A 9,535-nucleotide genomic window follows, 5' to 3' on the forward strand; every position below is an offset into this window, starting at 1 on the left:
TTCGCAAGGCTAGAACAGCTTATTTTTCTTCTTTGATTGAGGAAAATAAGAACAACCCCAGGTTTCTCTTCAGCACTGTGGCCAAATTAACCAAGAGTCACAGTGTTTTAGATCCACGTATCCCTTCTTCCCTTAGTGGTGAAGACTTCATGAGCTTCTTCACTGATAAAGTTCTAGCTATCAGAGAGAAAGCTAACCAGGCCATCCCTACAACTGGACCATCACCAGATGTGCCGACTGTGGGAACATACAGGGTCTCCAACGAGCCCTTAAGCTCCTTCAGCCCTATATATTTTTCTGAGGCGTCATCGCTAATTCAGAAATCCAAGACCACTACGTGTCTTTTAGATCCCATCCCAACACACCTGTTGAAGGATGTTCTACCACTGATAGGCAGTTCTATCCTGGACCAGATCAATGGTTCTTTAGTGTCAGGTTATGTACCCCGGTCCTACAAGGTGGCAGTGATTAAGCCGTTGCTTAAAAAACCATCACTGGATCCTGATGTCTTGGCAAATTATAGGCCAATATCCAACCTTCCTTTTATCTCTAAAGTTCTAGAGAAGGTGGTGGTGACTCAGTTACTGGAGCACCTGCAGAGGAACAGCCTGTTTGAGATGTTTCAGTCAGGCTTTAGAGCTCACCACAGCACAGAAACAGCACTTCTTAAAGTCACTAATGATCTTCTCATAGCTTCCGATCATGGACTGGTCTCTATGCTGGTTCTGCTGGACCTCAGTGCTGCTTTTGATACAGTTGATCACAGCATCCTGTTACAGAGACTGGAACATGTGATTGGGATTAAAGGGACAGCACTAGACTGGTTTAGATCATACTTATCTGATAGATACCAGTTTGCCCATGTCCACGGCGTTCCCTCCTCATACAGTAGGGTTAGCCATGGAGTTCCTCAAGGTTCCGTACTCGGACCAATCCTCTTCACATTGTACATGCTTCCCTTAGGGAACATTATTCGGCAGCATGGGATAAATTTTCATTGTTATGCTGATGACACTCAGCTCTATTTATCCATGAAACCCGAGGAGACAGAGAAGTTAGTGAAGCTCCAGACCTGTCTTAAAGACATAAAGTCCTGGATGTCTTCAAATTTCCTCCTCCTTAACCCAGGAAAAACTGAGGTCATGGTGTTTGGTCCTGAACCTCTCAGGGATAGATTAGATCACATGATCACTCTAGATGGTATCTCATTAACATCTAGTCTCTCTGTGAGGAATCTAGGAGTAACTTTTGATCAAAATCTCTCCTTCAACTCACACATTAAATTAGTCTCTAGAAGTGCCTTTTTTCACTTGAGGAACATCTCAAAGATCAGGAAGCTACTGATGCAGCCTGATGCTGAAAAGTTAGTCCATGCATTTGTTACTTCCAGGCTGGACTACTGTAACTCCTTATTATCAGGGTGTCCAAACAACTCTTTAAGAAGCCTCCAGTTGATCCAAAATGCTGCAGCCAGAGTTCTGACAGGTATTGACAAAAGAGATCACATAACTCCTGTACTGGCGTCGCTTCATTGGCTGCCCGTTAAATTTAGAATAACTTTTAAAACCCTTCTTCTGACCTACAAGGTCCTCAGAGGCCTAGCTCCATCCTACCTGGAGGAGCTAGTGATACCCTATCAGCCCAATAGACCGCTCCGCTCTCAGAATGCTGGTCTACTTGTGGTTCCCAGAGTTTCTAGGAGTAGAATGGGGGGCCGAGCATTTAGCTACCAGGCCCCCCTGCTTTGGAACCAGCTCCCTGTCCAGGTACGGGAGGCTGACTCCATCGCTACTTTTAAGATCAGACTCAAAACCTACCTCTTTGAAAAAGCTTACTGTTACTAATTCAGTAGTTCCAGTTACTATCATAGACAGACAAATTATCATACTTAGGGGGTCGTCTAATCATTAGGTCACATTCTAGCTATGCTGTTATAGGCCAAGGCTGCCGGGGTCCGGAAACATGATCACCTGACAGGCCTCTGTCACTCCACTGGGTCATGGTTTCCTCTCCTTTCCTCTCCTTTCCTCTCCTTTCCTCTCCTCATCGAGCAGACTAGTTATGCTGATTCTTGTGTAGTTTTCTGCTTCTCTCCCCCCCCCCCCCCCTCTATTTATTTGCAGGTATCACTGCCATCGGAGCTGCATAATGACCGCCGGCCCCGTTGAAGTGATTGTGCATATTTTTTGTGTGTGTTTCTGTGCTCTATGCCTCTCCTCTCCTCTCCTCTCCTCCCCTCTCCTCTCCTCTCCTCCTCTCCTTCTCCTCTACCTCTCCTCTTCTTTCCTCTCCTCTTTCCCCTCCTCCTCCTTCTCCTCTCCTCTACCTCCCCTTCACTCTACCTCTCCTCTCCTCTACCCCTCTCCTCTCCTACCTATCCTATCCTCTACCTGTCCTCCCTCCTCTCCTCTCTCTTTACCCAGCCGGCCATCAGCAGGAGGGTCCCCCTACATGAGCCTGGTCCTGCTCAAGGTTTCTTCCTGTTAAAGGGGAGTTTTTCCTTGCCACTGTTGCTTGTCTGGGGTCAGGCTCTGGGATTCTGGAAAGCGCCTTGAAACAATTTTGATTGTATAAGACGCTATATAAATAAAGATTGATTTGATTTGATTTGATTTGATTTGACACCAGTGGCCTGCTGGAGGTCATTTTGTAGGCTCTGACAGTGCTCATCCTGTCCCCCCCTGCACAAAGGAGCAGATACCGATCCTGCTGAGGGTTTCAGGACCTTCTACGGCCCTGTCCAGCTCTCCTGGAGTAACTACCCGTTTCCTGGAATCTCCTCCATGCTCTTGAGACTGTGCAACCTCTGTAGCATCCAGGTCCCGCCCCATGCTATCAACAGAGATGCTGATCCAAGCCAAATGAAGAACTACAGCAGCAGAAAGTCAGTCAGTAAAAATCAGCCAAAGGAGGTGAGGAGGGAAACGTATCAGCGGCCTCCTGGTTTGGGGGCCGTCTCATTGTTGCCCCTCTGATGCCCCTGGGGTTGATTTCATTAACAACAAAGCAGCAGCAACTGATTAACAACCCCCTCTGCTACTGAACTGACCAGATCAATATCCCAGAAGTTTGACTGATAGGTTGCTATACTCTGATTAAAAAGTGTTCCTCTCATTTTTTGAGCAGTGTATATTCTGATATGTGTATTGTATACACCCTCTGCACTATGTACAGGTATATAGGGGCTGATTATCCAATTTTTGGGGATTATTGTATATATACATCTTTTTTTGTGTATTTTCTGTTATCTCAGATTTTATTATTATGTTTTTTCTGGCTGCTTTTGCTGCTGCTGTTGTGCTGTAAATTTCCCCGTGTGGGACAAACAAAGGAAATCTGAATCTGAAATAAAGTTGTCAATCACAGGGAGCCTAAGATATGATCTGCCAGCAGAGTGTCCTGACCCCTGATATGAAGAATCTCAAGATTAAACAACGCAGCAACACACCAGCGATTAAAATGAGTCACAACACCTCTCTGCCAAGTCCTAAACCTCTGGTGATAAGCTTCATGGACAAGCTCAAACACCTTAAAATTTGTTGACTTGATGAACAAATAATTCCCACATGCACTGCTGTTTAAAGATAAATACTACTCCTTAGCATGCCGGTTATCACATACTGCAATAATGTGTATGGCCTCAGACGCACCATGGGCATCTGTCAGATGCTCACACATTTAAATAAAAAAAAGTCTCCACCAAGTAATGACTTACCTCTGATACAGAGGAACCACCTGTCAACAAATCAGTCCCTGCTCTTCTCTCACCAACCATGTGCCGCTTTTCCCTCTGTAGCTCCATTCTCATCAACTTAGTCTTAAACCGATGCACTTTCAAATTAGTCCAAACAGCCCCCTTAACCTGCCTGTCACCCACGTCAACTTTATAACGATCTACAAATTTTAAGCAGCTGATCCCTCAAGCACTCATACATGAACTGCTCAGATGCCGCCCCCCCAAATATGCCTTCACCATTTCATCCATCTTAATCCTTTTTGAGAGAAACACAAAAATAGAGTGTGTCCAATTCTCTTGTAAACTATATGTTTTCAAGGCTTAGGTCAGAGTTCCTCCTAGCTATCTGCCTAACCGAAACCAAATTACCTAAATCCCCTCTAGTCTTCATAAGGCGTAGCGACGGGCACTCCTGTACTTACAGCCTGCTGGTTGGAAGGAAGCAACCACTAAACAGGTCACCACCTTAAAACCACGAGCAGTGCTCCTCAACCATTTAAGGAAAAGGGGAAGGGAAGGCTCATGACCGCTGTACCCCAGCACCAATCACTCCCACAACAAATTATAAAGGGGCGATAGCGCTAGACCCTCAAGGAAAGAAACTCCAACAATATAATGCACACACATCTTGTCCCACTCTTGCCTCTACTTTCACCAAATTTCTCTCACCAAATGAACGAAAAGAGCCCCAAAATTTAAGACAAGTCAGGTGTGTCAATGCACTGCCAGTGGAAAAACATGTCAAAACTTTACCATGGGAATCCCCACTGAAGGAACCAAACATAACTGATGTCATTCACCACACCAGATTAATTAATTACATTCTCAAAGTACCATGTGCCACCCAATATTCAGACTGCGAAAATAACAAACTGCGCACACTCGAACAAAATGCCAGAGATGATAGGACTTCAAAATGGACAAGCCCCAAATTTTGTTATGTTTCGTCCCCAGGCCGCAGCAGAACATAGAAAAGGCTGCACAGATGCAAATCAGACCAACAACAAAAAGAAATTACCAGCATGCAACAGGTAACAAAGATGAGCGAAAGAGCCCGACAGAGCAGCGCAGCAGATTCATATCATGTAACTATTAAGAGAAATGGGGTGTTGTGGCAGAGCCTTCTTTCATTCCTATTAAAGTTGCTCAGTGACACATGTAGCAAAACATGCTCAACTTCTGGGTCTGAGAACAACACAACTGCGCATTCTCTGTACCCCTACCAATTACACAGTAGCATTTCTGAAAAGCATGTAAGACTACCGCTTGGGCTCTCCTGTGCTTATTTGACATTTTCCATGGTCGTAGCTGTCCCTTCATGAGCTTGTTAATGGGCTGATTGTAGCCAGGCCGCTGCAAACAGTGTCTGTTGTGAGGAGGCAGCATTTAAGTAAATTATAATATAAAATGTAACAATCATAATATTTTGACAAAAACTCAACACAAGAACTAATACCAAACAGGGATGTGTTACTGTTAGAGTTGTTCGTCTGTGAAATAGTTGTGAGGACTTAAAAACTCAGGTTGTAGTTAATTAAACATTGAGACCGTTAAGATGAGGTCTTCTTTTTTTAAAATGAATGTTCCTGTTGAGTCATTGAGCCATTAATGCCAAATCTGTGAATTCTGTGTGTGACATTCCAGACCAGTCTGTTCATTTTAGAATTATGTTCTCTTCAAGATATAGAACTCTGCCCAATTGTTGAGGGAGAGAAATTATTGACAGGGCTGACAACAACATAAAATCAGGAAGTTAAACACACTCCAATTAGTTGTGTACTGCTGAATGGCATTCTCAAATCTCATTTTAGATGCAATCTCTTACTTCTCCCCAATTCAGAACATGTTGGACAATGGGAGCCTTGTTGGGATAATGGGATAGCCTTAATGGAGACATATTTCCAAGATTATATCTGTATTCAGTTGCAAAGCATTTGAAGGGGGGCGTGTTGGGGAGCATTTCAGTACTCTTCCTCTGTCTATAAATAATAGTATTGTTTGAATTAAGTGAACACCAGTGGGTAAGGAGGCCCACTGCTGACCCACTAGCACTGCCAACTTTCCTTTTTCCCATCCTGCCCTTATCCATCCCTTCAAGCCAACAATTTCATTCTCCCCTGTGCCACATTCTGTACCATTGTAACTTTAGTCTAACTTTGGATAAAAACATTTCTATCTCTCTTTAAATTCAAAAGGAAAAATGATGAAGAACAAAGACAGGGGATGAGGGAGGGAAAAGAAATTCTTATAAATCCCCTCTAAAATTTGGGAAGAGTAATTTCAGTAGTGCAGTGTTTAAGGGCAAACTTTCAATTAAATCTGGAAACATGATAAACAAACAGTACCCACAGATTAGCCCACTGCAGCTATTAAAGCCTCCTTTTGTTTATTTATTGTACATTTGCTTCAGCGATATACAAGAAAGAAGGCACTATAGTTGCAGTGCCATTTTTATGCATGCTACATCTGTGCCTATAGGCAATCAGGCCTGTACTGCTTAATGTAAATTTACAATACGCTGTAAGTTTAGAGTAGAAAGAAAGAGTAAGTCTCTGCTTTCATCTGATTAGAAGAAACAAAATACCGTATTTTCTGGACTTTATGTCGCTCCAAGTCACACTAGCTAAAAAATGCATAATAAAGAAGAAAAATTGATATATAAGTCGCACTGGACTATAAGTTGCATTTTCCGAGACCAAGCTCATACATTTCATCTTGAAACCAAATTTAAAATAATAATGGATTAGCAATAGGATTATGGTATGCTAACGTAACAAATTCAGCTACATGACCCACAACAAACTGAGTACGTGGCTGCTTTGTTAACGTAACATATTAACAGTTATTCAGACAACTATAGCATAAAGAACATCCAAGCAAGTTTACCAAACAATCAAGTCTGACGAAGCAGCGCTTCTTCTTCTGCGTCGCTAAAGGAACTCGTTCCTCAGGTACACGCGCCTAGAGCGCCCTCTGGTGGTCGTCAGTGTGAAAATAACGAACATGTGAAATTCTATAATAATGTTTTTATTTCACATATAAGTCACTCTGGAGTACAAGTCGCACCCCCTGACAAACTATGAAAAAATGTGCGACTTATAGTCCGGAAATTCCTCTTTTTTTTTTTTAAATGATTTATTTTTTGGTTTCTCAGTTAACTTTAGGGAGTTTTTAACCTGTTGAGTCATTTGTAAATCAACATGTAACTGTTTATCTTACAGTAATATTAATCTTTTTTAAAAACTGTGTTAGATTTGTATGAAAATGTTAATGTTAACGCAGAAAATAAAACAATGAAAATGCTGATCATCGCTGTCTAATTTTATCTGCAAAAGGAAAGAAGGAAGCTGTTGACTCCCTGAAATCCAAGGTTTCATGTTATTATTATCCATTTCTTCATTTAGTACACAAAGGCAAACCCTGGTTCTCTGTGCTCTTTTCCAGGATTGAAGATTAAAGACCAATAGAGGGATGCAGTGTTAGATAAAAGCTGTGTCGGACACTCAGCCAAACCAGTGTAAGTGCAGTGAATTCAAGTGAACAGATCGTTTCCGGTCACTCAGCTCTCAGGCTGCATAACTGTCCTGTCTTCATGTTGTCCAGCACTCTCACCTTCTCTGGTCAGTTTCCTTTGTGTTCTCTTCCCACATTTGCTTTGTGTTTTGGGATTAAAGACTTGTTCTGTTCCAGATACGATAAGTGCTAAATGAAGCTTTTCTATATTACATGAGGAGCCAAAAAGATCTGCTTTGATGTCTGCTAGCATCTGTGGTGGAGGGTGAGGATCATTATTGATCAGTCTAGTATGTTTTTAGTAATCATACTGTACTATTTTTAGCCTCAAACTGAATCGACTTTTCCTTGTGACCTTCAGGCCGGAGGATCAGTCTGGGGTTGAACATTGTGGTTCTGGAGGAATTATCTGAAGCACTGTTGGATAAAGTATTGCTCCAATACCCATGTTTTCCCAGGTTTCAGAGGTAGTGTGCCATGCTGACATAAAAATTGATGATTGTTATGATCAGCTCGTGAGGATCACAACAAGTAAATAAGAAAAGGGGAAGTCCAAGCAGCACCTTGCATTTTCAGCGAGGTGCCCACCCACTACCTTGCCAAGGTAGGTCACAGTTGCCCGAGCAAACTCACATTTTGATAAATTGACCGTCAGGTTTGCCACCACCAAACGACCAAACAAGGCCTTTAGATGTTGAACATGAGATTCCCAGGAATCACTGTAGACCACAATGTCATCCAAATATGCAGTCAAACCAGCCAGTCCGTCCAGTACCTTGTTCATCAGCCGCTAAAATGTAGCCGGAGCATTATGCAACCCGAACGGCATGACATTATATGAATACAAACCTTTAGGTGTAATAAAACTACATATTTCTTTTGCTCTCTGAGTAAGCGGCACCTGCCAGTACCCCTTAAGAAGGTCTAGCTTTGTCAAATATTTCGCACCACCTATCTCATCAACACAATCTTCTATACGTGGTAATGGATAGCAATCAGGCTTGGTTACCATGTTCACTTTCCTAAAATCTGTGCAGAATCTATCAGAACCATCAGATTTAGGAACCAGCAAGCACGGTGAGGCCCAATTTGAGATAGCTGGCTCAGCGAGATTGTTAACCAGCAGGTACTCAACCTCCTTTTCCATACGTTCACGCTTTCCCACTGACACGCGATAAAAACGTTGCTTTATAGACCTAGAATCGCCCACATCTATATCGTGGTGCACAAGGTTGGTACATGATGGGATATCTGAAAAGAGAGAAAGGTGAGAGGTTATCAGCTGAACCAAATCTTTCCTCTGTGCCTCTGTCAAACCCTTCATTTGAGACTCCAAATCTCTCAAACATAATGAGTTGTTCAGTTTTCCCTCAGTTTGTTCTTTACAAGACAAATCATCAGATGACCAGGCAGGCTTCGTGACCGCTAAAACAGCTTTTGCTGCCTGTGACTCAGCAGTGCCCCCTTCCTCCGCCCCAGCAGAACTCCGGCCATCATAATAAGGTTTTAAAAGATTTACATGACACCACTGAACTTTTTTCCTCCTTGTCGGTGTGTGGATTACGTAGTCACACTCAGACATGCGACTCTTTACAGTGAACGGCCCGCTAAATTTTGCCTGAAAAGGGGGACCCACAACAGGCAACAATGCCAAAACTTGATCCCCTGGATCAAACTTTCTTGCCTTAGCCTTACGGTCAAACACAACTTTCATCTTTTCCTGAGCTGACCCCAGTTTTTTCCGAGCCATGGCACAAGCGGTATACAAACGACAGCGAAAGTCATTGACATACCCCACAATACTTTCAGGCGGATCCACATTTTTCCAGTGATCACTCAAGACAGACAAAGGACCCTGTACAGTGTGCCCAAACACCAGGTTGTTGGGAACAAAGCCTGTGCTTTCCTGACAAACCTCCCTGACTGCATGCAAGAGCCAAGGAAGGCCGTCCTCCCAGTCTTGTGAGAGCTCAGTGCAATAGGACCTCAACATGGATTTCAGAGTCTGGTGGAATCTTTCCAGGGCCCCCTGCGACTCTGCGATATGCACTTGAAACATTGTGTTTTATTTGCAGTTGCTTTAACACTTGAGAAAACGTGCGGGACATAAAATTACTGCCCTGATCTGTCTGAATAACCTTTGGAACACCAAAAATAGACATAAATGTAGACAAGGCTTTCAGAACAGGTTTGACCTTAATCGACCGCAGAGGAAACGCTGCTGGGTATCTGGTAGCTTTACATAGCACAGTCAACAAATACCTGCTACCAGTTTTACTCTTAGGT

This window comes from Takifugu flavidus, chromosome 21, assembly GCF_003711565.1.
Source record: "Takifugu flavidus isolate HTHZ2018 chromosome 21, ASM371156v2, whole genome shotgun sequence".
NCBI classification, from domain to species: Eukaryota; Metazoa; Chordata; class Actinopteri; order Tetraodontiformes; family Tetraodontidae; genus Takifugu; species Takifugu flavidus.